This window comes from Staurois parvus, unplaced genomic scaffold (genome assembly GCF_062004578.1).
Source record: "Staurois parvus isolate SC_StPar_1 unplaced genomic scaffold, SC_StPar_1.0 ptg000543l, whole genome shotgun sequence".
Lineage (NCBI taxonomy): Eukaryota > Metazoa > Chordata > Amphibia > Anura > Ranidae > Staurois > Staurois parvus.
In genome coordinates, this window is record NW_028318339.1 from 1,628,261 (window position 1) to 1,654,255 (window position 25,995).

General features: G+C 43.8%; 1 protein-coding gene and 5 non-coding genes across 7 annotated transcripts in view; 1 reads left to right on the forward strand and 5 right to left on the reverse strand.

Moving 5' to 3' along the window:
• TASP1 (taspase 1) overlaps positions 1 to 25,995 on the forward strand; it is a 663,695-nt gene that overhangs the window by 299,149 nt on the left and 338,551 nt on the right. The gene's annotated exons all lie outside the window — the stretch shown is intronic.
• Positions 1,771 to 1,877, reverse strand: LOC149451346 (U6 spliceosomal RNA). Its single transcript, XR_016315058.1, has one exon. It is a non-coding gene; the product is annotated as a U6 spliceosomal RNA (small nuclear RNA).
• On the reverse strand, positions 6,696 to 6,802 carry LOC149451347 (U6 spliceosomal RNA). Its single transcript, XR_016315060.1, has one exon. It is a non-coding gene; the product is annotated as a U6 spliceosomal RNA (small nuclear RNA).
• Positions 11,620 to 11,726, reverse strand: LOC149451348 (U6 spliceosomal RNA). The gene has a single exon (XR_016315061.1). It is a non-coding gene; the product is annotated as a U6 spliceosomal RNA (small nuclear RNA).
• Positions 16,546 to 16,652, reverse strand: LOC149451349 (U6 spliceosomal RNA). Its single transcript, XR_016315062.1, has one exon. It is a non-coding gene; the product is annotated as a U6 spliceosomal RNA (small nuclear RNA).
• On the reverse strand, positions 19,678 to 19,784 carry LOC149451350 (U6 spliceosomal RNA). Its single transcript, XR_016315063.1, has one exon. It is a non-coding gene; the product is annotated as a U6 spliceosomal RNA (small nuclear RNA).

A 25,995-nucleotide genomic window follows, 5' to 3' on the forward strand; every position in this document is an offset into this window, starting at 1 on the left:
GTTTCTGTTATAAAAGTTCGCAAATCCGTAATGGTTCTTCATAAATTTAGGCCGAGATGTATTCTGCTACATGTCTTTGGTGAAAATAACCCAAATTAGGATGTATTTTTTAGTTTGTAGGAAAGTGATAGAGTTCACAAACTCTGGTATAGGTCTGAATATTGATCAATCCTGAAGTAGTGACAGCCAATCTAATTTCTTGAGGCCCAAGAATGTCAGAACAGTACAGATATTCCCCAAATGACCCCTTTTTGTAAAGTAGACAGTACGACGGATTTCATAAGAGGCATGGCGAGTTTTTTGAAGTTGTATTTTTTTTGTCCGAATTTTTCAGAAAATGAAAAAAATGATTGTCACAATTATTTTTTTTTACATACTGTCACCAGTGCAGTACAGCGTCATCCTATCACTGGCATAGCGGTGATCAGGGACACTGACTGGTGACAGTATGGGGGAAAAAAAAAAAAAAAAAAAAATCATTTTTTTTACTTTTTTTTTTATTATTGTTCATTTTTTATTACATTTTTTTTCTTTTTCTTCAAGATTTTCTTTTCATATTTCCCTATGACCAAAGTAGTACAATGTTACCACAGTAACATTGTACTACTTTGGGGAAGTGATCAGTTTTTTTTTTTTCTTTTCTTACACAATTTGCTTATAGCAAAGACTTCCTTTGCTATAAGCAAGCATTTACCTGAATGACATCGATTCATTCAGGGGTTTGTTTTTTTTTTTTTTTTTTTTTGTGCTCAGCTGTGATCTGGCCACGGCTCATCACATGACATGTGCATGTGATCGCTGTGACGATTCACAGCTAGACACTAGTAGACAATGGATGGCATGCATGAAGCCATCCATGGTGTACAACTGTCATGTGACCTGCTGTGATTGGTCACAGCAGGTCACATGGTACCAGCAACGGGGCCGGTACTCAGATCTGTCATCGGCCGTGTCCGAGGTACATTGGTTTTGTTTTTTTGCTATATTATTTTCAACTCACTTTGATTGATTTATGTATCTCTGTGGTTTTAAAATCGATCTATTCACCTAGGGAAGCCTATTGAAACGAGTGGTCTGTCCTAGACGTGCGCTATGAGAACGCACACGCTGGCATGCCCCTTACACCCCGGTCACGTCAGGTGCAACTTGGCCTGCGACTTGTAAAACTGTAGGCCAAGTCGCACCCTATTGTCCGCTATTAGAGCGGTCGTACGGGTGCGGTTCCGGCTTTGTCGGAGCCGCGCCGACTTCTAAAGTAGTGCACGCAGCAGAGCTTTTGGTGCGATTTGCATAGGCATTGGTGTCAGCAGGTCACCCAATTTTGAAATTGGTTTTGATGTGAGCGGGGGCTCAGGGTGTAAGAGAGCGCTTATGGCATTTGCTGCCTTTTTGTTTTCCCGAATGAAGGGGCTCGGGGGAGGGGCGCACTTTGGCATCCTCACCTTGAGTGCCGGGGGAGCTTTCCCAGAGCTGGCCGTATAGAAAGGCATTGGGAAAGAAAGGGGAGCCAAGAGAAGGAGTGAGAGAATGGAGCGCCCCCATAGACTAACGGGGCAGTGGGATGCCCATAGGCGTGCTGCTCTTCTTCAGAGAAGGTTGGTGGGAGAAGCCGCTAGGGCACGTGCAGCTTTCAGTTGCGCTCTAACCGTAAGCCGCAGCTTGTAATTTTTATTTTTTAAAATAGTTGATGCTAAGAGTAAAAAAAAAAAAAAAGAAAGAAAGAAAGCAAGAAATCCAAAGCATTGAATTGAAGGAAGGTTGTTTGAGGAAAAAATTTGGGACCGCTTCATGGGTTAGCATGTCAACCTTACGCAGGGGCTTGCTAATTTTCTCTGTATCGTTCCACGATTGTAATCCTGCCCACCCGCCGATGCGGGGGGGCAAAGCAATGGGAGAGCCCGAGGGGTATATAAGCCGTCAAAGAGGTCAGAAGATCAGCTTATGGAGAGCGTTGAATGTCGGTGTTCTGCGCTATTTCTGCCAAACTATGTTTATGAATTCTAAGAATGCTTTTTGTATAATCATAATCAATGTGATCAATAATGTCTGTCAGTTGAAAAGTTGATTTTACTGAAGAAAATGAGGAGCACACAGGCTATTGTTAAGCAGGACACCGCATGCAAGTGAGCAGCTCTGCCAGGAGGCATTGTGGGAAGGCAGGCAGGCCACGCCCACCATGCCTTGCTGGGCCCATAAAGCAGAGGTGGTTGGATCCAAACCATCCTCTGCTAGGCGGCTATTTTGGATTTGGATTTCCTGGTAATTATTAAAGAGCCATTTTAGTCCATTGGTTTTGTTTTTTTGCTATATTATTTTCAACTCACTTTGATTGATTGATGTATCTCTGTGGTTTTAAAAATGGTGCCTGCGCCATCTATCCACCTAGGGAAGCCTATTGAAACGAGTGGTCTGTCCTAGAGGTGCGCTACGAGAACGCACATGCTGGCATGCCCCTTACACCCCGGTCACGTCAGGTGCAACTTGGCCTGCGACTTGTAAAACTGTAGGCCAAGTCGCACCCTATTGTCCGCTATTACAGCGGTCCTATGGGTGCGGTTCCGGCTTTGTCGGAGCCGCGCCGACCTCTAAAGTAGTGCACGCAGCAGAGCTTTTGGTGCGGTTTGCATAGGCATTGGTGTCAGCAGGTCGCCCGATTTTGAAATGGTTTTGGGTGTGAGCGGGGGCTCAGGGTGTAAGCGAGCGCTTATGGCATTTGTTCCCTGGTTCCCTTTTTGTTTTCCCGAATGAAGGAGCTCGGGGGAGGGGCGCACTTTTGGCATCCTCACCTTGAGTGCCAGGGGACCTTTCCCAGAGCTGGCCCAGAGGTCGTTGGATGGAAACCATCCTCCGCTAGGCGGCTCTTTTTGATTTTCTCGTATCGATGAACCATTTCCATGCCGGGCACTTTTACCCCCTTCCTGCCCAGGCCATTTTTCAGGTTTCAGCGCTCTCACAATTTCAATGACAATTCGCTCGGTCATACAACATTGTACCCAAACAAACATTTCATCGTTTTCTTCACACAACTAGAGCTTTCTTTTGGTGGTATTTAATCACCGCTGGGGTTTTTATTTTTGGCTAAATTAACCAAAAAAGACCGAAAATTTAAAAACAAAACACGGTTTTCTTTGTTTCTGTTATAAAAGTTCGCAAATCCGTAATGGTTCTTCATAAATTTAGGCCGAGATGTATTCTGCTACATGTCTTTGGTGAAAATAACCCAAATTAGGATGTATTTTTTAGTTTGTAGGAAAGTGATAGAGTTCACAAACTCTGGTATAGGTCTGAATATTGATCAATCCTGAAGTAGTGACAGCCAATCTAATTTCTTGAGGCCCAAGAATGTCAGAACAGTACAGATATTCCCCAAATGACCCCTTTTTGTAAAGTAGACAGTACGACGGATTTCATAAGAGGCATGGCGAGTTTTTTGAAGTTGTATTTTTTTTGTCCGAATTTTTCAGAAAATGAAAAAAATGATTGTCACAATTATTTTTTTTTACATACTGTCACCAGTGCAGTACAGCGTCATCCTATCACTGGCATAGCGGTGATCAGGGACACTGACTGGTGACAGTATGGGGGAAAAAAAAAAAAAAAAAAAAAATCATTTTTTTTACTTTTTTTTTTATTATTGTTCATTTTTTATTACATTTTTTTTCTTTTTCTTCAAGATTTTCTTTTCATATTTCCCTATGACCAAAGTAGTACAATGTTACCACAGTAACATTGTACTACTTTGGGGAAGTGATCAGTTTTTTTTTTTTCTTTTCTTACACAATTTGCTTATAGCAAAGACTTCCTTTGCTATAAGCAAGCATTTACCTGAATGACATCGATTCATTCAGGGGTTTGTTTTTTTTTTTTTTTTTTTGTGCTCAGCTGTGATCTGGCCACGGCTCATCACATGACATGTGCATGTGATCGCTGTGACGATTCACAGCTAGACACTAGTAGACAATGGATGGCATGCATGAAGCCATCCATGGTGTACAACTGTCATGTGACCTGCTGTGATTGGTCACAGCAGGTCACATGGTACCAGCAACGGGGCCGGTACTCAGATCTGTCATCGGCCGTGTCCGAGGTACATTGGTTTTGTTTTTTTGCTATATTATTTTCAACTCACTTTGATTGATTTATGTATCTCTGTGGTTTTAAAATCGATCTATTCACCTAGGGAAGCCTATTGAAACGAGTGGTCTGTCCTAGACGTGCGCTATGAGAACGCACACGCTGGCATGCCCCTTACACCCCGGTCACGTCAGGTGCAACTTGGCCTGCGACTTGTAAAACTGTAGGCCAAGTCGCACCCTATTGTCCGCTATTACAGCGGTCCTATGGGTGCGGTTCCGGCTTTGTCGGAGCCGCGCCGACCTCTAAAGTAGTGCACGCAGCAGAGCTTTTGGTGCGGTTTGCATAGGCATTGGTGTCAGCAGGTCGCCCGATTTTGAAATTGTTTTGGGTGTGAGCGGGGGCTCAGGGTGTAAGCGAGCGCTTATGGCATTTGTTCCCTGGTTCCCTTTTTGTTTTCCCGAATGAAGGAGCTCGGGGGAGGGGCGCACTTTTGGCATCCTCACCTTGAGTGCCAGGGGACCTTTCCCAGAGCTGGCCCAGAGGTCGTTGGATGGAAACCATCCTCCGCTAGGCGGCTCTTTTTGATTTTCTCGTATCGATGAACCATTTCCATGCCGGGCACTTTTACCCCCTTCCTGCCCAGGCCATTTTTCAGGTTTCAGCGCTCTCACAATTTCAATGACAATTCGCTCGGTCATACAACATTGTACCCAAACAAACATTTCATCGTTTTCTTCACACAACTAGAGCTTTCTTTTGGTGGTATTTAATCACCGCTGGGGTTTTTATTTTTGGCTAAATTAACCAAAAAAGACCGAAAATTTAAAAACAAAACACGGTTTTCTTTGTTTCTGTTATAAAAGTTCGCAAATCCGTAATGGTTCTTCATAAATTTAGGCCGAGATGTATTCTGCTACATGTCTTTGGTGAAAATAACCCAAATTAGGATGTATTTTTTAGTTTGTAGGAAAGTGATAGAGTTCACAAACTCTGGTATAGGTCTGAATATTGATCAATCCTGAAGTAGTGACAGCCAATCTAATTTCTTGAGGCCCAAGAATGTCAGAACAGTACAGATATTCCCCAAATGACCCCTTTTTGTAAAGTAGACAGTACGACGGATTTCATAAGAGGCATGGCGAGTTTTTTGAAGTTGTATTTTTTTTGTCCGAATTTTTCAGAAAATGAAAAAAATGATTGTCACAATTATTTTTTTTTACATACTGTCACCAGTGCAGTACAGCGTCATCCTATCACTGGCATAGCGGTGATCAGGGACACTGACTGGTGACAGTATGGAAAAAAAAAAAAAAAAAAAAAAATCATTTTTTTTACTTTTTTTTTATTATTGTTCATTTTTTATTACATTTTTTTTCTTTTTCTTCAAGATTTTCTTTTCATATTTCCCTATGACCAAAGTAGTACAATGTTACCACAGTAACATTGTACTACTTTGGGGAAGTGATCAGTTTTTTTTTTTTTCTTTTCTTACACAATTTGCTTATAGCAAAGACTTCCTTTGCTATAAGCAAGCATTTACCTGAATGACATCGATTCATTCAGGGGTTTGTTTTTTTTTTTGTTTTTTTTTTTGTGCTCAGCTGTGATCTGGCCACGGCTCATCACATGACATGTGCATGTGATCGCTGTGACGATTCACAGCTAGACACTAGTAGACAATGGATGGCATGCATGAAGCCATCCATGGTGTACAACTGTCATGTGACCTGCTGTGATTGGTCACAGCAGGTCACATGGTACCAGCAACGGGGCCGGTACTCAGATCTGTCATCGGCCGTGTCCGAGGTACATTGGTTTTGTTTTTTTGCTATATTATTTTCAACTCACTTTGATTGATTTATGTATCTCTGTGGTTTTAAAATCGATCTATTCACCTAGGGAAGCCTATTGAAACGAGTGGTCTGTCCTAGACGTGCGCTATGAGAACGCACACGCTGGCATGCCCCTTACACCCCGGTCACGTCAGGTGCAACTTGGCCTGCGACTTGTAAAACTGTAGGCCAAGTCGCACCCTATTGTCCGCTATTAGAGCGGTCGTACGGGTGCGGTTCCGGCTTTGTCGGAGCCGCGCCGACTTCTAAAGTAGTGCACGCAGCAGAGCTTTTGGTGCGATTTGCATAGGCATTGGTGTCAGCAGGTCACCCAATTTTGAAATTGGTTTTGATGTGAGCGGGGGCTCAGGGTGTAAGAGAGCGCTTATGGCATTTGCTGCCTTTTTGTTTTCCCGAATGAAGGGGCTCGGGGGAGGGGCGCACTTTGGCATCCTCACCTTGAGTGCCGGGGGAGCTTTCCCAGAGCTGGCCGTATAGAAAGGCATTGGGAAAGAAAGGGGAGCCAAGAGAAGGAGTGAGAGAATGGAGCGCCCCCATAGACTAACGGGGCAGTGGGATGCCCATAGGCGTGCTGCTCTTCTTCAGAGAAGGTTGGTGGGAGAAGCCGCTAGGGCACGTGCAGCTTTCAGTTGCGCTCTAACCGTAAGCCGCAGCTTGTAATTTTTATTTTTTAAAATAGTTGATGCTAAGAGTAAAAAAAAAAAAAAAGAAAGAAAGAAAGCAAGAAATCCAAAGCATTGAATTGAAGGAAGGTTGTTTGAGGAAAAAATTTGGGACCGCTTCATGGGTTAGCATGTCAACCTTACGCAGGGGCTTGCTAATTTTCTCTGTATCGTTCCACGATTGTAATCCTGCCCACCCGCCGATGCGGGGGGGCAAAGCAATGGGAGAGCCCGAGGGGTATATAAGCCGTCAAAGAGGTCAGAAGATCAGCTTATGGAGAGCGTTGAATGTCGGTGTTCTGCGCTATTTCTGCCAAACTATGTTTATGAATTCTAAGAATGCTTTTTGTATAATCATAATCAATGTGATCAATAATGTCTGTCAGTTGAAAAGTTGATTTTACTGAAGAAAATGAGGAGCACACAGGCTATTGTTAAGCAGGACACCGCATGCAAGTGAGCAGCTCTGCCAGGAGGCATTGTGGGAAGGCAGGCAGGCCACGCCCACCATGCCTTGCTGGGCCCATAAAGCAGAGGTGGTTGGATCCAAACCATCCTCTGCTAGGCGGCTATTTTGGATTTGGATTTCCTGGTAATTATTAAAGAGCCATTTTAGTCCATTGGTTTTGTTTTTTTGCTATATTATTTTCAACTCACTTTGATTGATTGATGTATCTCTGTGGTTTTAAAAATGGTGCCTGCGCCATCTATCCACCTAGGGAAGCCTATTGAAACGAGTGGTCTGTCCTAGAGGTGCGCTACGAGAACGCACACGCTGGCATGCCCCTTACACCCCGGTCACGTCAGGTGCAACTTGGCCTGCGACTTGCAAAACTGTAGGCCAAGTCGCACCCTATTGTCCGCTATTACAGCGGTCCTATGGGTGCGGTTCCGGCTTTGTCGGAGCCGCGCCGACCTCTAAAGTAGTGCACGCAGCAGAGCTTTTGGTGCGGTTTGCATAGGCATTGGTGTCAGCAGGTCGCCCGATTTTGAAATGGTTTTGGGTGTGAGCGGGGGCTCAGGGTGTAAGCGAGCGCTTATGGCATTTGTTCCCTGGTTCCCTTTTTGTTTTCCCGAATGAAGGAGCTCGGGGGAGGGGCGCACTTTTGGCATCCTCACCTTGAGTGCCAGGGGACCTTTCCCAGAGCTGGCCCAGAGGTCGTTGGATGGAAACCATCCTCCGCTAGGCGGCTCTTTTTGATTTTCTCGTATCGATGAACCATTTCCATGCCGGGCACTTTTACCCCCTTCCTGCCCAGGCCATTTTTCAGGTTTCAGCGCTCTCACAATTTCAATGACAATTCGCTCGGTCATACAACATTGTACCCAAACAAACATTTCATCGTTTTCTTCACACAACTAGAGCTTTCTTTTGGTGGTATTTAATCACCGCTGGGGTTTTTATTTTTGGCTAAATTAACCAAAAAAGACCGAAAATTTAAAAACAAAACACGGTTTTCTTTGTTTCTGTTATAAAAGTTCGCAAATCCGTAATGGTTCTTCATAAATTTAGGCCGAGATGTATTCTGCTACATGTCTTTGGTGAAAATAACCCAAATTAGGATGTATTTTTTAGTTTGTAGGAAAGTGATAGAGTTCACAAACTCTGGTATAGGTCTGAATATTGATCAATCCTGAAGTAGTGACAGCCAATCTAATTTCTTGAGGCCCAAGAATGTCAGAACAGTACAGATATTCCCCAAATGACCCCTTTTTGTAAAGTAGACAGTACGACGGATTTCATAAGAGGCATGGCGAGTTTTTTGAAGTTGTATTTTTTTTGTCCGAATTTTTCAGAAAATGAAAAAAATGATTGTCACAATTATTTTTTTTTACATACTGTCACCAGTGCAGTACAGCGTCATCCTATCACTGGCATAGCGGTGATCAGGGACACTGACTGGTGACAGTATGGAAAGAAAAAAAAAAAAAAAAAAATCATTTTTTTTACTTTTTTTTTATTATTGTTCATTTTTTATTACATTTTTTTTCTTTTTCTTCAAGATTTTCTTTTCATATTTCCCTATGACCAAAGTAGTACAATGTTACCACAGTAACATTGTACTACTTTGGGGAAGTGATCAGTTTTTTTTTTTTCTTTTCTTACACAATTTGCTTATAGCAAAGACTTCCTTTGCTATAAGCAAGCATTTACCTGAATGACATCGATTCATTCAGGGGTTTGTTTTTTTTTTTTTTTTTTTTTTGTGCTCAGCTGTGATCTGGCCACGGCTCATCACATGACATGTGCATGTGATCGCTGTGACGATTCACAGCTAGACACTAGTAGACAATGGATGGCATGCATGAAGCCATCCATGGTGTACAACTGTCATGTGACCTGCTGTGATTGGTCACAGCAGGTCACATGGTACCAGCAACGGGGCCGGTACTCAGATCTGTCATCGGCCGTGTCCGAGGTACATTGGTTTTGTTTTTTTGCTATATTATTTTCAACTCACTTTGATTGATTTATGTATCTCTGTGGTTTTAAAATCGATCTATTCACCTAGGGAAGCCTATTGAAACGAGTGGTCTGTCCTAGACGTGCGCTATGAGAACGCACACGCTGGCATGCCCCTTACACCCCGGTCACGTCAGGTGCAACTTGGCCTGCGACTTGTAAAACTGTAGGCCAAGTCGCACCCTATTGTCCGCTATTACAGCGGTCCTATGGGTGCGGTTCCGGCTTTGTCGGAGCCGCGCCGACCTCTAAAGTAGTGCACGCAGCAGAGCTTTTGGTGCGGTTTGCATAGGCATTGGTGTCAGCAGGTCGCCCGATTTTGAAATTGTTTTGGGTGTGAGCGGGGGCTCAGGGTGTAAGCGAGCGCTTATGGCATTTGTTCCCTGGTTCCCTTTTTGTTTTCCCGAATGAAGGAGCTCGGGGGAGGGGCGCACTTTTGGCATCCTCACCTTGAGTGCCAGGGGACCTTTCCCAGAGCTGGCCCAGAGGTCGTTGGATGGAAACCATCCTCCGCTAGGCGGCTCTTTTTGATTTTCTCGTATCGATGAACCATTTCCATGCCGGGCACTTTTACCCCCTTCCTGCCCAGGCCATTTTTCAGGTTTCAGCGCTCTCACAATTTCAATGACAATTCGCTCGGTCATACAACATTGTACCCAAACAAACATTTCATCGTTTTCTTCACACAACTAGAGCTTTCTTTTGGTGGTATTTAATCACCGCTGGGGTTTTTATTTTTGGCTAAATTAACCAAAAAAGACCGAAAATTTAAAAACAAAACACGGTTTTCTTTGTTTCTGTTATAAAAGTTCGCAAATCCGTAATGGTTCTTCATAAATTTAGGCCGAGATGTATTCTGCTACATGTCTTTGGTGAAAATAACCCAAATTAGGATGTATTTTTTAGTTTGTAGGAAAGTGATAGAGTTCACAAACTCTGGTATAGGTCTGAATATTGATCAATCCTGAAGTAGTGACAGCCAATCTAATTTCTTGAGGCCCAAGAATGTCAGAACAGTACAGATATTCCCCAAATGACCCCTTTTTGTAAAGTAGACAGTACGACGGATTTCATAAGAGGCATGGCGAGTTTTTTGAAGTTGTATTTTTTTTGTCCGAATTTTTCAGAAAATGAAAAAAATGATTGTCACAATTATTTTTTTTTACATACTGTCACCAGTGCAGTACAGCGTCATCCTATCACTGGCATAGCGGTGATCAGGGACACTGACTGGTGACAGTATGGAAAAAAAAAAAAAAAAAAAAAATCATTTTTTTTACTTTTTTTTTATTATTGTTCATTTTTTATTACATTTTTTTTCTTTTTCTTCAAGATTTTCTTTTCATATTTCCCTATGACCAAAGTAGTACAATGTTACCACAGTAACATTGTACTACTTTGGGGAAGTGATCAGTTTTTTTTTTTTTCTTTTCTTACACAATTTGCTTATAGCAAAGACTTCCTTTGCTATAAGCAAGCATTTACCTGAATGACATCGATTCATTCAGGGGTTTGTTTTTTTTTTTGTTTTTTTTTTTGTGCTCAGCTGTGATCTGGCCACGGCTCATCACATGACATGTGCATGTGATCGCTGTGACGATTCACAGCTAGACACTAGTAGACAATGGATGGCATGCATGAAGCCATCCATGGTGTACAACTGTCATGTGACCTGCTGTGATTGGTCACAGCAGGTCACATGGTACCAGCAACGGGGCCGGTACTCAGATCTGTCATCGGCCGTGTCCGAGGTACATTGGTTTTGTTTTTTTGCTATATTATTTTCAACTCACTTTGATTGATTTATGTATCTCTGTGGTTTTAAAATCGATCTATTCACCTAGGGAAGCCTATTGAAACGAGTGGTCTGTCCTAGACGTGCGCTATGAGAACGCACACGCTGGCATGCCCCTTACACCCCGGTCACGTCAGGTGCAACTTGGCCTGCGACTTGTAAAACTGTAGGCCAAGTCGCACCCTATTGTCCGCTATTAGAGCGGTCGTACGGGTGCGGTTCCGGCTTTGTCGGAGCCGCGCCGACTTCTAAAGTAGTGCACGCAGCAGAGCTTTTGGTGCGATTTGCATAGGCATTGGTGTCAGCAGGTCACCCAATTTTGAAATTGGTTTTGATGTGAGCGGGGGCTCAGGGTGTAAGAGAGCGCTTATGGCATTTGCTGCCTTTTTGTTTTCCCGAATGAAGGGGCTCGGGGGAGGGGCGCACTTTGGCATCCTCACCTTGAGTGCCGGGGGAGCTTTCCCAGAGCTGGCCGTATAGAAAGGCATTGGGAAAGAAAGGGGAGCCAAGAGAAGGAGTGAGAGAATGGAGCGCCCCCATAGACTAACGGGGCAGTGGGATGCCCATAGGCGTGCTGCTCTTCTTCAGAGAAGGTTGGTGGGAGAAGCCGCTAGGGCACGTGCAGCTTTCAGTTGCGCTCTAACCGTAAGCCGCAGCTTGTAATTTTTATTTTTTAAAATAGTTGATGCTAAGAGTAAAAAAAAAAAAAAAGAAAGAAAGAAAGCAAGAAATCCAAAGCATTGAATTGAAGGAAGGTTGTTTGAGGAAAAAATTTGGGACCGCTTCATGGGTTAGCATGTCAACCTTACGCAGGGGCTTGCTAATTTTCTCTGTATCGTTCCACGATTGTAATCCTGCCCACCCGCCGATGCGGGGGGGCAAAGCAATGGGAGAGCCCGAGGGGTATATAAGCCGTCAAAGAGGTCAGAAGATCAGCTTATGGAGAGCGTTGAATGTCGGTGTTCTGCGCTATTTCTGCCAAACTATGTTTATGAATTCTAAGAATGCTTTTTGTATAATCATAATCAATGTGATCAATAATGTCTGTCAGTTGAAAAGTTGATTTTACTGAAGAAAATGAGGAGCACACAGGCTATTGTTAAGCAGGACACCGCATGCAAGTGAGCAGCTCTGCCAGGAGGCATTGTGGGAAGGCAGGCAGGCCACGCCCACCATGCCTTGCTGGGCCCATAAAGCAGAGGTGGTTGGATCCAAACCATCCTCTGCTAGGCGGCTATTTTGGATTTGGATTTCCTGGTAATTATTAAAGAGCCATTTTAGTCCATTGGTTTTGTTTTTTTGCTATATTATTTTCAACTCACTTTGATTGATTGATGTATCTCTGTGGTTTTAAAAATGGTGCCTGCGCCATCTATCCACCTAGGGAAGCCTATTGAAACGAGTGGTCTGTCCTAGAGGTGCGCTACGAGAACGCACATGCTGGCATGCCCCTTACACCCCGGTCACGTCAGGTGCAACTTGGCCTGCGACTTGTAAAACTGTAGGCCAAGTCGCACCCTATTGTCCGCTATTACAGCGGTCCTATGGGTGCGGTTCCGGCTTTGTCGGAGCCGCGCCGACCTCTAAAGTAGTGCACGCAGCAGAGCTTTTGGTGCGGTTTGCATAGGCATTGGTGTCAGCAGGTCGCCCGATTTTGAAATGGTTTTGGGTGTGAGCGGGGGCTCAGGGTGTAAGCGAGCGCTTATGGCATTTGTTCCCTGGTTCCCTTTTTGTTTTCCCGAATGAAGGAGCTCGGGGGAGGGGCGCACTTTTGGCATCCTCACCTTGAGTGCCAGGGGACCTTTCCCAGAGCTGGCCCAGAGGTCGTTGGATGGAAACCATCCTCCGCTAGGCGGCTCTTTTTGATTTTCTCGTATCGATGAACCATTTCCATGCCGGGCACTTTTACCCCCTTCCTGCCCAGGCCATTTTTCAGGTTTCAGCGCTCTCACAATTTCAATGACAATTCGCTCGGTCATACAACATTGTACCCAAACAAACATTTCATCGTTTTCTTCACACAACTAGAGCTTTCTTTTGGTGGTATTTAATCACCGCTGGGGTTTTTATTTTTGGCTAAATTAACCAAAAAAGACCGAAAATTTAAAAACAAAACACGGTTTTCTTTGTTTCTGTTATAAAAGTTCGCAAATCCGTAATGGTTCTTCATAAATTTAGGCCGAGATGTATTCTGCTACATGTCTTTGGTGAAAATAACCCAAATTAGGATGTATTTTTTAGTTTGTAGGAAAGTGATAGAGTTCACAAACTCTGGTATAGGTCTGAATATTGATCAATCCTGAAGTAGTGACAGCCAATCTAATTTCTTGAGGCCCAAGAATGTCAGAACAGTACAGATATTCCCCAAATGACCCCTTTTTGTAAAGTAGACAGTACGACGGATTTCATAAGAGGCATGGCGAGTTTTTTGAAGTTGTATTTTTTTTGTCCGAATTTTTCAGAAAATGAAAAAAATGATTGTCACAATTATTTTTTTTTACATACTGTCACCAGTGCAGTACAGCGTCATCCTATCACTGGCATAGCGGTGATCAGGGACACTGACTGGTGACAGTATGGGGGAAAAAAAAAAAAAAAAAAAAAAATCATTTTTTTTACTTTTTTTTTTATTATTGTTCATTTTTTATTACATTTTTTTTCTTTTTCTTCAAGATTTTCTTTTCATATTTCCCTATGACCAAAGTAGTACAATGTTACCACAGTAACATTGTACTACTTTGGGGAAGTGATCAGTTTTTTTTTTTTCTTTTCTTACACAATTTGCTTATAGCAAAGACTTCCTTTGCTATAAGCAAGCATTTACCTGAATGACATCGATTCATTCAGGGGTTTGTTTTTTTTTTTTTTTTTTTGTGCTCAGCTGTGATCTGGCCACGGCTCATCACATGACATGTGCATGTGATCGCTGTGACGATTCACAGCTAGACACTAGTAGACAATGGATGGCATGCATGAAGCCATCCATGGTGTACAACTGTCATGTGACCTGCTGTGATTGGTCACAGCAGGTCACATGGTACCAGCAACGGGGCCGGTACTCAGATCTGTCATCGGCCGTGTCCGAGGTACATTGGTTTTGTTTTTTTGCTATATTATTTTCAACTCACTTTGATTGATTTATGTATCTCTGTGGTTTTAAAATCGATCTATTCACCTAGGGAAGCCTATTGAAACGAGTGGTCTGTCCTAGACGTGCGCTATGAGAACGCACACGCTGGCATGCCCCTTACACCCCGGTCACGTCAGGTGCAACTTGGCCTGCGACTTGTAAAACTGTAGGCCAAGTCGCACCCTATTGTCCGCTATTACAGCGGTCCTATGGGTGCGGTTCCGGCTTTGTCGGAGCCGCGCCGACCTCTAAAGTAGTGCACGCAGCAGAGCTTTTGGTGCGGTTTGCATAGGCATTGGTGTCAGCAGGTCGCCCGATTTTGAAATTGTTTTGGGTGTGAGCGGGGGCTCAGGGTGTAAGCGAGCGCTTATGGCATTTGTTCCCTGGTTCCCTTTTTGTTTTCCCGAATGAAGGAGCTCGGGGGAGGGGCGCACTTTTGGCATCCTCACCTTGAGTGCCAGGGGACCTTTCCCAGAGCTGGCCCAGAGGTCGTTGGATGGAAACCATCCTCCGCTAGGCGGCTCTTTTTGATTTTCTCGTATCGATGAACCATTTCCATGCCGGGCACTTTTACCCCCTTCCTGCCCAGGCCATTTTTCAGGTTTCAGCGCTCTCACAATTTCAATGACAATTCGCTCGGTCATACAACATTGTACCCAAACAAACATTTCATCGTTTTCTTCACACAACTAGAGCTTTCTTTTGGTGGTATTTAATCACCGCTGGGGTTTTTATTTTTGGCTAAATTAACCAAAAAAGACCGAAAATTTAAAAACAAAACACGGTTTTCTTTGTTTCTGTTATAAAAGTTCGCAAATCCGTAATGGTTCTTCATAAATTTAGGCCGAGATGTATTCTGCTACATGTCTTTGGTGAAAATAACCCAAATTAGGATGTATTTTTTAGTTTGTAGGAAAGTGATAGAGTTCACAAACTCTGGTATAGGTCTGAATATTGATCAATCCTGAAGTAGTGACAGCCAATCTAATTTCTTGAGGCCCAAGAATGTCAGAACAGTACAGATATTCCCCAAATGACCCCTTTTTGTAAAGTAGACAGTACGACGGATTTCATAAGAGGCATGGCGAGTTTTTTGAAGTTGTATTTTTTTTGTCCGAATTTTTCAGAAAATGAAAAAAATGATTGTCACAATTATTTTTTTTTACATACTGTCACCAGTGCAGTACAGCGTCATCCTATCACTGGCATAGCGGTGATCAGGGACACTGACTGGTGACAGTATGGAAAAAAAAAAAAAAAAAAAAAAATCATTTTTTTTACTTTTTTTTTATTATTGTTCATTTTTTATTACATTTTTTTTCTTTTTCTTCAAGATTTTCTTTTCATATTTCCCTATGACCAAAGTAGTACAATGTTACCACAGTAACATTGTACTACTTTGGGGAAGTGATCAGTTTTTTTTTTTTTCTTTTCTTACACAATTTGCTTATAGCAAAGACTTCCTTTGCTATAAGCAAGCATTTACCTGAATGACATCGATTCATTCAGGGGTTTGTTTTTTTTTTTGTTTTTTTTTTTGTGCTCAGCTGTGATCTGGCCACGGCTCATCACATGACATGTGCATGTGATCGCTGTGACGATTCACAGCTAGACACTAGTAGACAATGGATGGCATGCATGAAGCCATCCATGGTGTACAACTGTCATGTGACCTGCTGTGATTGGTCACAGCAGGTCACATGGTACCAGCAACGGGGCCGGTACTCAGATCTGTCATCGGCCGTGTCCGAGGTACATTGGTTTTGTTTTTTTGCTATATTATTTTCAACTCACTTTGATTGATTTATGTATCTCTGTGGTTTTAAAATCGATCTATTCACCTAGGGAAGCCTATTGAAACGAGTGGTCTGTCCTAGACGTGCGCTATGAGAACGCACACGCTGGCATGCCCCTTACACCCCGGTCACGTCAGGTGCAACTTGGCCTGCGACTTGTAAAACTGTAGGCCAAGTCGCACCCTATTGTCCGCTATTAGAGCGGTCGTACGGGTGCGGTTCCGGCTTTGTCGGAGCCGCGCCGACTTCTAAAGTAGTGCACGCAGCAGAGCTTTTGGTGCGATTTGCATAGGCATTGGTGTCAGCAGGTCACCCAATTTTGAAATTGGTTTTGATGTGAGCGGGGGCTCAGGGTGTAAGAGAGCGCTTATGGCATTTGCTGCCTTTTTGTTTTCCCGAATGAAGGGGCTCGGGGGAGGGGCGCACTTTGGCATCCTCACCTTGAGTGCCGGGGGAGCTTTCCCAGAGCTGGCCGTATAGAAAGGCATTGGGAAAGAAAGGGGAGCCAAGAGAAGGAGTGAGAGAATGGAGCGCCCCCATAGACTAACGGGGCAGTGGGATGCCCATAGGCGTGCTGCTCTTCTTCAGAGAAGGTTGGTGGGAGAAGCCGCTAGGGCACGTGCAGCTTTCAGTTGCGCTCTAACCGTAAGCCGCAGCTTGTAATTTTTATTTTTTAAAATAGTTGATGCTAAGAGTAAAAAAAAAAAAAAAGAAAGAAAGAAAGCAAGAAATCCAAAGCATTGAATTGAAGGAAGGTTGTTTGAGGAAAAAATTTGGGACCGCTTCATGGGTTAGCATGTCAACCTTACGCAGGGGCTTGCTAATTTTCTCTGTATCGTTCCACGATTGTAATCCTGCCCACCCGCCGATGCGGGGGGGCAAAGCAATGGGAGAGCCCGAGGGGTATATAAGCCGTCAAAGAGGTCAGAAGATCAGCTTATGGAGAGCGTTGAATGTCGGTGTTCTGCGCTATTTCTGCCAAACTATGTTTATGAATTCTAAGAATGCTTTTTGTATAATCATAATCAATGTGATCAATAATGTCTGTCAGTTGAAAAGTTGATTTTACTGAAGAAAATGAGGAGCACACAGGCTATTGTTAAGCAGGACACCGCATGCAAGTGAGCAGCTCTGCCAGGAGGCATTGTGGGAAGGCAGGCAGGCCACGCCCACCATGCCTTGCTGGGCCCATAAAGCAGAGGTGGTTGGATCCAAACCATCCTCTGCTAGGCGGCTATTTTGGATTTGGATTTCCTGGTAATTATTAAAGAGCCATTTTAGTCCATTGGTTTTGTTTTTTTGCTATATTATTTTCAACTCACTTTGATTGATTGATGTATCTCTGTGGTTTTAAAAATGGTGCCTGCGCCATCTATCCACCTAGGGAAGCCTATTGAAACGAGTGGTCTGTCCTAGAGGTGCGCTACGAGAACGCACACGCTGGCATGCCCCTTACACCCCGGTCACGTCAGGTGCAACTTGGCCTGCGACTTGCAAAACTGTAGGCCAAGTCGCACCCTATTGTCCGCTATTACAGCGGTCCTATGGGTGCGGTTCCGGCTTTGTCGGAGCCGCGCCGACCTCTAAAGTAGTGCACGCAGCAGAGCTTTTGGTGCGGTTTGCATAGGCATTGGTGTCAGCAGGTCGCCCGATTTTGAAATGGTTTTGGGTGTGAGCGGGGGCTCAGGGTGTAAGCGAGCGCTTATGGCATTTGTTCCCTGGTTCCCTTTTTGTTTTCCCGAATGAAGGAGCTCGGGGGAGGGGCGCACTTTTGGCATCCTCACCTTGAGTGCCAGGGGACCTTTCCCAGAGCTGGCCCAGAGGTCGTTGGATGGAAACCATCCTCCGCTAGGCGGCTCTTTTTGATTTTCTCGTATCGATGAACCATTTCCATGCCGGGCACTTTTACCCCCTTCCTGCCCAGGCCATTTTTCAGGTTTCAGCGCTCTCACAATTTCAATGACAATTCGCTCGGTCATACAACATTGTACCCAAACAAACATTTCATCGTTTTCTTCACACAACTAGAGCTTTCTTTTGGTGGTATTTAATCACCGCTGGGGTTTTTATTTTTGGCTAAATTAACCAAAAAAGACCGAAAATTTAAAAACAAAACACGGTTTTCTTTGTTTCTGTTATAAAAGTTCGCAAATCCGTAATGGTTCTTCATAAATTTAGGCCGAGATGTATTCTGCTACATGTCTTTGGTGAAAATAACCCAAATTAGGATGTATTTTTTAGTTTGTAGGAAAGTGATAGAGTTCACAAACTCTGGTATAGGTCTGAATATTGATCAATCCTGAAGTAGTGACAGCCAATCTAATTTCTTGAGGCCCAAGAATGTCAGAACAGTACAGATATTCCCCAAATGACCCCTTTTTGTAAAGTAGACAGTACGACGGATTTCATAAGAGGCATGGCGAGTTTTTTGAAGTTGTATTTTTTTTGTCCGAATTTTTCAGAAAATGAAAAAAATGATTGTCACAATTATTTTTTTTTACATACTGTCACCAGTGCAGTACAGCGTCATCCTATCACTGGCATAGCGGTGATCAGGGACACTGACTGGTGACAGTATGGAAAAAAAAAAAAAAAAAAAAAAAATCATTTTTTTTACTTTTTTTTTATTATTGTTCATTTTTTATTACATTTTTTTTCTTTTTCTTCAAGATTTTCTTTTCATATTTCCCTATGACCAAAGTAGTACAATGTTACCACAGTAACATTGTACTACTTTGGGGAAGTGATCAGTTTTTTTTTTTTTCTTTTCTTACACAATTTGCTTATAGCAAAGACTTCCTTTGCTATAAGCAAGCATTTACCTGAATGACATCGATTCATTCAGGGGTTTGTTTTTTTTTTTGTTTTTTTTTTTGTGCTCAGCTGTGATCTGGCCACGGCTCATCACATGACATGTGCATGTGATCGCTGTGACGATTCACAGCTAGACACTAGTAGACAATGGATGGCATGCATGAAGCCATCCATGGTGTACAACTGTCATGTGACCTGCTGTGATTGGTCACAGCAGGTCACATGGTACCAGCAACGGGGCCGGTACTCAGATCTGTCATCGGCCGTGTCCGAGGTACATTGGTTTTGTTTTTTTGCTATATTATTTTCAACTCACTTTGATTGATTTATGTATCTCTGTGGTTTTAAAATCGATCTATTCACCTAGGGAAGCCTATTGAAACGAGTGGTCTGTCCTAGACGTGCGCTATGAGAACGCACACGCTGGCATGCCCCTTACACCCCGGTCACGTCAGGTGCAACTTGGCCTGCGACTTGTAAAACTGTAGGCCAAGTCGCACCCTATTGTCCGCTATTAGAGCGGTCGTACGGGTGCGGTTCCGGCTTTGTCGGAGCCGCGCCGACTTCTAAAGTAGTGCACGCAGCAGAGCTTTTGGTGCGATTTGCATAGGCATTGGTGTCAGCAGGTCACCCAATTTTGAAATTGGTTTTGATGTGAGCGGGGGCTCAGGGTGTAAGAGAGCGCTTATGGCATTTGCTGCCTTTTTGTTTTCCCGAATGAAGGGGCTCGGGGGAGGGGCGCACTTTGGCATCCTCACCTTGAGTGCCGGGGGAGCTTTCCCAGAGCTGGCCGTATAGAAAGGCATTGGGAAAGAAAGGGGAGCCAAGAGAAGGAGTGAGAGAATGGAGCGCCCCCATAGACTAACGGGGCAGTGGGATGCCCATAGGCGTGCTGCTCTTCTTCAGAGAAGGTTGGTGGGAGAAGCCGCTAGGGCACGTGCAGCTTTCAGTTGCGCTCTAACCGTAAGCCGCAGCTTGTAATTTTTATTTTTTAAAATAGTTGATGCTAAGAGTAAAAAAAAAAAAAAAGAAAGAAAGAAAGCAAGAAATCCAAAGCATTGAATTGAAGGAAGGTTGTTTGAGGAAAAAATTTGGGACCGCTTCATGGGTTAGCATGTCAACCTTACGCAGGGGCTTGCTAATTTTCTCTGTATCGTTCCACGATTGTAATCCTGCCCACCCGCCGATGCGGGGGGGCAAAGCAATGGGAGAGCCCGAGGGGTATATAAGCCGTCAAAGAGGTCAGAAGATCAGCTTATGGAGAGCGTTGAATGTCAGTGTTCTGCGCTATTTCTGCCAAACTATGTTTATGAATTCTAAGAATGCTTTTTGTATACAGTTGCAAGAAAAAGTATGTGAACCCCTTGGGATTACGTGGAGTTTTGCATGAATTGGGCATAAAATGTGCTCTGAACGTTATCTAAGTCACAACAATAGAAGAACACAGTCTGCTGAACATAATACTACACAAACATTAGATGTTGCCATGGTTTAATTACACATACCATGTAAACATTCACAGTGCGGGGAGGAAAAAGTATGTGAACCTTTGGACTTAATAACTGGTTGACCCTCCTTTTGGCAGCAATAACCTCAACCAAACGTTTCCTGTAGTTGTAGATCAGACCTGCACAACGATCTGGAGTCATTTTGGACCACTCCTCTTCACAAAACTGTTTCAGTGTAGCAATATTCTTGGGATGTCTCTTGTGAATCGCTCTCTTAAGGTCATGCCACAGCATTTCAATCGGGTTGAGGTCAGGACTCTGACTGGGCCACTCCAAAAGGCGTATTCTGTGCTGTTGCAGCCATTGTTTTGTTGAATGACTTGTATGCTTTGGGTCATTGTCCTGTTGCATCACCCATCCTCTGCGGAGCTTCAGTTGGTGGACAGATGGTCGTACGTTTTCCTGCAAAATGTCTTGATAAACTCTGGAATTCATTTTCCCATCAATGACAACAATCCATCTAGGCCCTGAGGCAGCAAAGCAGCCCCAAACCATGATGCTCCCTCCGCCATGTTTTACAGTGGGGATGAGGTTTTGATGTTGGTGTGCTGGGCCTTTTTTTCACCACACAGTGTTGTGTGTTCTTCCCAAACAACTCAATCTTGGTGTCATCTGTCCACAGTATATTTTGCCAGTAGTGCTGTGGAACATCCAGGTGCTCTTTTGCAAACTTCAAACGTGCTGCAATATTCTTTTTGGACAGCAATGGCTTCCTCCGTGGTGTCCTCCCATGTACTCCATTCTTGTTTCATGTTTTCCTTATTGTAGATGTGTCAACAAAAATGTTAGCATGTGCCAGAGATTTCTGTAGGTCTTTAGCTGACACTCTGGGATTCTTCTTTACCTCATGCAGCATTCTGCGCTGTGCTCTTGCAGTCATTTTTACAGGACGACCACGCCTAGGGAGAGTAGCAACAGTGCTAAACTTTCTCCATTTGTAGACCGTCTGTCTTACCGTGGACACATGAACATCAAGCCTTTTGGAGATACTTTTGTAACCCTTTCCAGCTTCATGCAAGTCAACAATTCTTGATCGTAGGTCTTCTGAGAGCTCTTTTCTGCGAGGCATGGTTCACATCAGACAGTGCTTCTTGAAACCAATAAACCCAAAACAGGTGTGTGTTTTTTAAGGGCAGGACAGCTGTCAGCAACACATCCAATATCATCACACTGATTGGAGTCAAGGTTGGCTCACTCCTGACTCCAATTAGCTCTGGGAGAAGTCATTAAGCTAGGGACTCACATACTTTTTCCTCCCTGCACTGTGAATGTTTACATGTTATGTGCAATTAAACCATGGCAACATCTAATGTTTGTGTATAGAGATGAGCGAATCGAAGTATCCGAAGTGGAATTCGAGTCGAATATCGGAAAAATTTCGATTCGTGCCGAATCCGAAAAACAGCCTAATTCGGACGCGCGAATCGAAATTTTTCCGAAAATGGCGGCTGACATGTGCGGCGACGGAGCGGGGATGTCGGGGAAGGCGCGCAGACAAGGCGCGCTGCCCCATAATGCATTCCTCAACGACATGTGATCGCATCAGCCAATCAGCAGCCAGCCAGCCAGCACTGTGTAATGGTCGAGGTATATATAGCGGCCATTTTGGAAATCTTCATTTGCCTGCAGTCATTGAACAGAGGCAGACCGCTCTGTACTAGGGACAGGGACAGAGTTAGGGCCACAGAAACGAGAATTGGGGACAGAGAGAAGTTACTTAGGGACAGAGAACCATTACTCAGGGACACAGACTTGTTAATGAGGGCCACAGAATCGTTATTTAGGGACAAAGAAACGCTAGTTAGGGCCACAGAATTCATACTCAGGGACAGACAGAATTGTTACTCAGTGCCAGAGAATTGTTACTTAGGGCCACAGAAACGTTATTAGGGCCACAGAATTTTTACTCAGGGACAGACAGAATTGTTACTGAGTGCCAGAGAATTGTTACTCAGGGACAGACAGAATTGTTACTGAGTGCCAGAGAATTCTTACTCAGGGCCACAGAATTCATTCTCAGGGACAGACAGAATTGTTACTCAGGGACAGACAGAATTGTTACTGAGTGCCAGAGAATTGTTACTCAGGGACAGACAGAATTGTTACTGAGTGCCAGAGAATTGTTACTCAGGGACAGACAGAATTGTTACTGAGTGCCAGAGAATTGTTACTCAGGGACAGACAGAATTGTTACTGAGTGCCAGAGAATTGTTACTCAGGGACAGACAGAATTGTTACTGAGTGCCAGAGAATTGTTACTCAGGGACAGACAGAATTGTTACTGAGTGCCAGAGAATTGTTACTCAGGGACAGACAGAATTGTTACTGAGTGCCAGAGAATTGTTACTCGCACAGACACAAAATTGTTACTTGCACAGACACAGAATTGTTACTCGCGCAGACACAGAATTGTTACTCAGGGCCACAGAATTCATACTCAGGGACAGACAGAATTGTTACTGAGTGCCAGAGAATTGTTACTCAGGGACAGACAGAATTGTTACTGAGTGCCAGAGAATTGTTACTCAGGGACAGACAGAATTGTTACTGAGTGCCAGAGAATTGTTACTCGCACAGACACAAAATTGTTACTTGCACAGACACAGAATTGTTACTCGCACAGACACAGAATTGTTACTCAGGGCCACAGAATTCATACTCAGGGACAGACAGAATTGTTACTGAGCGCCAGAGAATTGTTACTCAGGGACAGACAGAATTGTTACTGAGTGCCAGAGAATTGTTACTCAGGGACAGACAGAATTGTTACTGAGTGCCAGAGAATTGTTACTCAGGGACAGACAGAATTGTTACTGAGTGCCAGAGAATTGTTACTCAGGGACAGACAGAATTGTTACTGAGTGCCAGAGAATTGTTACTCGCACAGACACAAAATTGTTACTTGCACAGACACAGAATTGTTACTCGCACAGACACAGAATTGTTACTCAGGGCCACAGAATTCATACTCAGGGACAGACAGAATTGTTACTGAGTGCCAGAGAATTGTTACTCAGGGACAGACAGAATTGTTACTGAGTGCCAGAGAATTGTTACTCGCACAGACACAAAATTGTTACTTGCACAGACACAGAATTGTTACTCGCACAGACACAGAATTGTTACTCAGGGCCACAGAATTCATACTCAGGGACAGACAGAATTGTTACTGAGTGCCAGAGAATTGTTACTCAGGGACAGACAGAATTGTTACTGAGTGCCAGAGAATTCTTACTCAGGGACAGACAGAATTGTTACTGAGTGCCAGAGAATTGTTACTCTCACAGACACAAAATTGTTACTTGCACAGACACAGAATTGTTACTCGCACAGAGACAGAATTGTTACTCAGGGCCACAGAATTCATACTCAGGGACAGACAGAATTGTTACTGAGTGCCAGAGAATTGTTACTCAGGGACAGACAGAATTGTTACTGAGTGCCAGAGAATTGTTACTCTCACAGACACAAAATTGTTACTTGCACAGACACAGAATTGTTACTTGCACAGACACACAATTGTTACTCAGGGCCACAGAATTCATACTCAGGGACAGACAGAATTGTTACTGAGTGCCAGAGAATTCTTACTCAGGGCCACAGAATTCATACTCAGGGACAGACAGAATTGTTACTCAGGGACAGACAGAATTGTTACTGAGTGCCAGAGAATTGTTACTCAGGGACAGACAGAATTGTTACTGAGTGCCAGAGAATTGTTACTCTCACAGACACAAAATTGTTACTTGCACAGACACAGAATTGTTACTTGCACAGACACACAATTGTTACTCAGGGCCACAGAATTCATACTCAGGGACAGACAGAATTGTTACTGAGTGCCAGAGAATTCTTACTCAGGGCCACAGAATTCATACTCAGGGACAGACAGAATTGTTACTCAGGGACAGACAGAATTGTTACTGAGTGCCAGAGAATTGTTACTCAGGGACAGACAGAATTGTTACTGAGTGCCAGAGAATTCTTACTCAGGGACAGACAGAATTGTTACTGAGTGCCAGAGAATTGTTACTCTCACAGACACAAAATTGTTACTTGCACAGACACAGAATTGTTACTCGCACAGACACAGAATTGTTACTCAGGGCCACAGAATTCATACTCAGGGACAGACAGAATTGTTACTGAGTGCCAGAGAATTGTTACTCAGGGACAGACAGAATTGTTACTGAGTGCCAGAGAATTCTTACTCAGGGACAGACAGAATTGTTACTGAGTGCCAGAGAATTGTTACTCTCACAGACACAAAATTGTTACTTGCACAGACACAGAATTGTTACTCGCACAGAGACAGAATTGTTACTCAGGGCCACAGAATTCATACTCAGGGACAGACAGAATTGTTACTGAGTGCCAGAGAATTGTTACTCAGGGACAGACAGAATTGTTACTGAGTGCCAGAGAATTGTTACTCTCACAGACACAAAATTGTTACTTGCACAGACACAGAATTGTTACTTGCACAGACACACAATTGTTACTCAGGGCCACAGAATTCATACTCAGGGACAGACAGAATTGTTACTGAGTGCCAGAGAATTCTTACTCAGGGCCACAGAATTCATACTCAGGGACAGACAGAATTGTTACTCAGGGACAGACAGAATTGTTACTGAGTGCCAGAGAATTGTTACTCAGGGACAGACAGAATTGTTACTGAGTGCCAGAGAATTCTTACTCAGGGACAGACAGAATTGTTACTGAGTGCCAGAGAATTGTTACTCTCACAGACACAAAATTGTTACTTGCACAGACACAGAATTGTTACTCGCACAGAGACAGAATTGTTACTCAGGGCCACAGAATTCATACTCAGGGACAGACAGAATTGTTACTGAGTGCCAGAGAATTGTTACTCAGGGACAGACAGAATTGTTACTGAGTGCCAGAGAATTGTTACTCAGGGACAGACAGAATTGTTACTGAGTGCCAGAGAATTGTTACTCGCACAGACACAAAATTGTTACTTGCACAGACACAGAATTGTTACTCGCACAGACACAGAATTGTTACTCAGGGCCACAGAATTCATACTCAGGGACAGACAGAATTGTTACTGAGTGCCAGAGAATTGTTACTCAGGGACAGACAGAATTGTTACTGAGTGCCAGAGAATTGTTACTCAGGGACAGACAGAATTGTTACTGAGTGCCAGAGAATTGTTACTCAGGGACAGACAGAATTGTTACTGAGTGCCAGAGAATTGTTACTCAGGGACAGACAGAATTGTTACTGAGTGCCAGAGAATTGTTACTCGCACAGACACAAAATTGTTACTTGCACAGACACAGAATTGTTACTCGCACAGACACAGAATTGTTACTCGCACAGACACAGAATTGTTACTCAGGGCCACAGAATTCATACTCAGGGACAGACAGAATTGTTACTGAGTGCCAGAGAATTGTTACTCGCACAGACACAAAATTGTTACTTGCACAGACACAGAATTGTTACTCGCGCAGACACAGAATTGTTACTCAGGGCCACAGAATTCATACTCAGGGACAGACAGAATTGTTACTGAGTGCCAGAGAATTGTTACTCAGGGACAGACAGAATTGTTACTGAGTGCCAGAGAATTGTTACTCAGGGACAGACAGAATTGTTACTGAGTGCCAGAGAATTGTTACTCAGGGACACCTAATCGTTGAATTAAATAGTATGTCAGACAACATGCAGAGGAGTGGCAGAGGAGGCAATGTTTTAGGAGCGAGCAGACGTGGCAGCAGAGGAAGGGGTCGAGGCAGCAGTATTCGCAGCCAGAGGCCAGTGCTCCCGGTGTCATCCAGCGGTCGTGTCTCCACCGACAACCCTGCCGTCATTGATTGGTTGGCTCGGTCGTCTTCCTCTTCCCAGGTCACCTCTGACACCT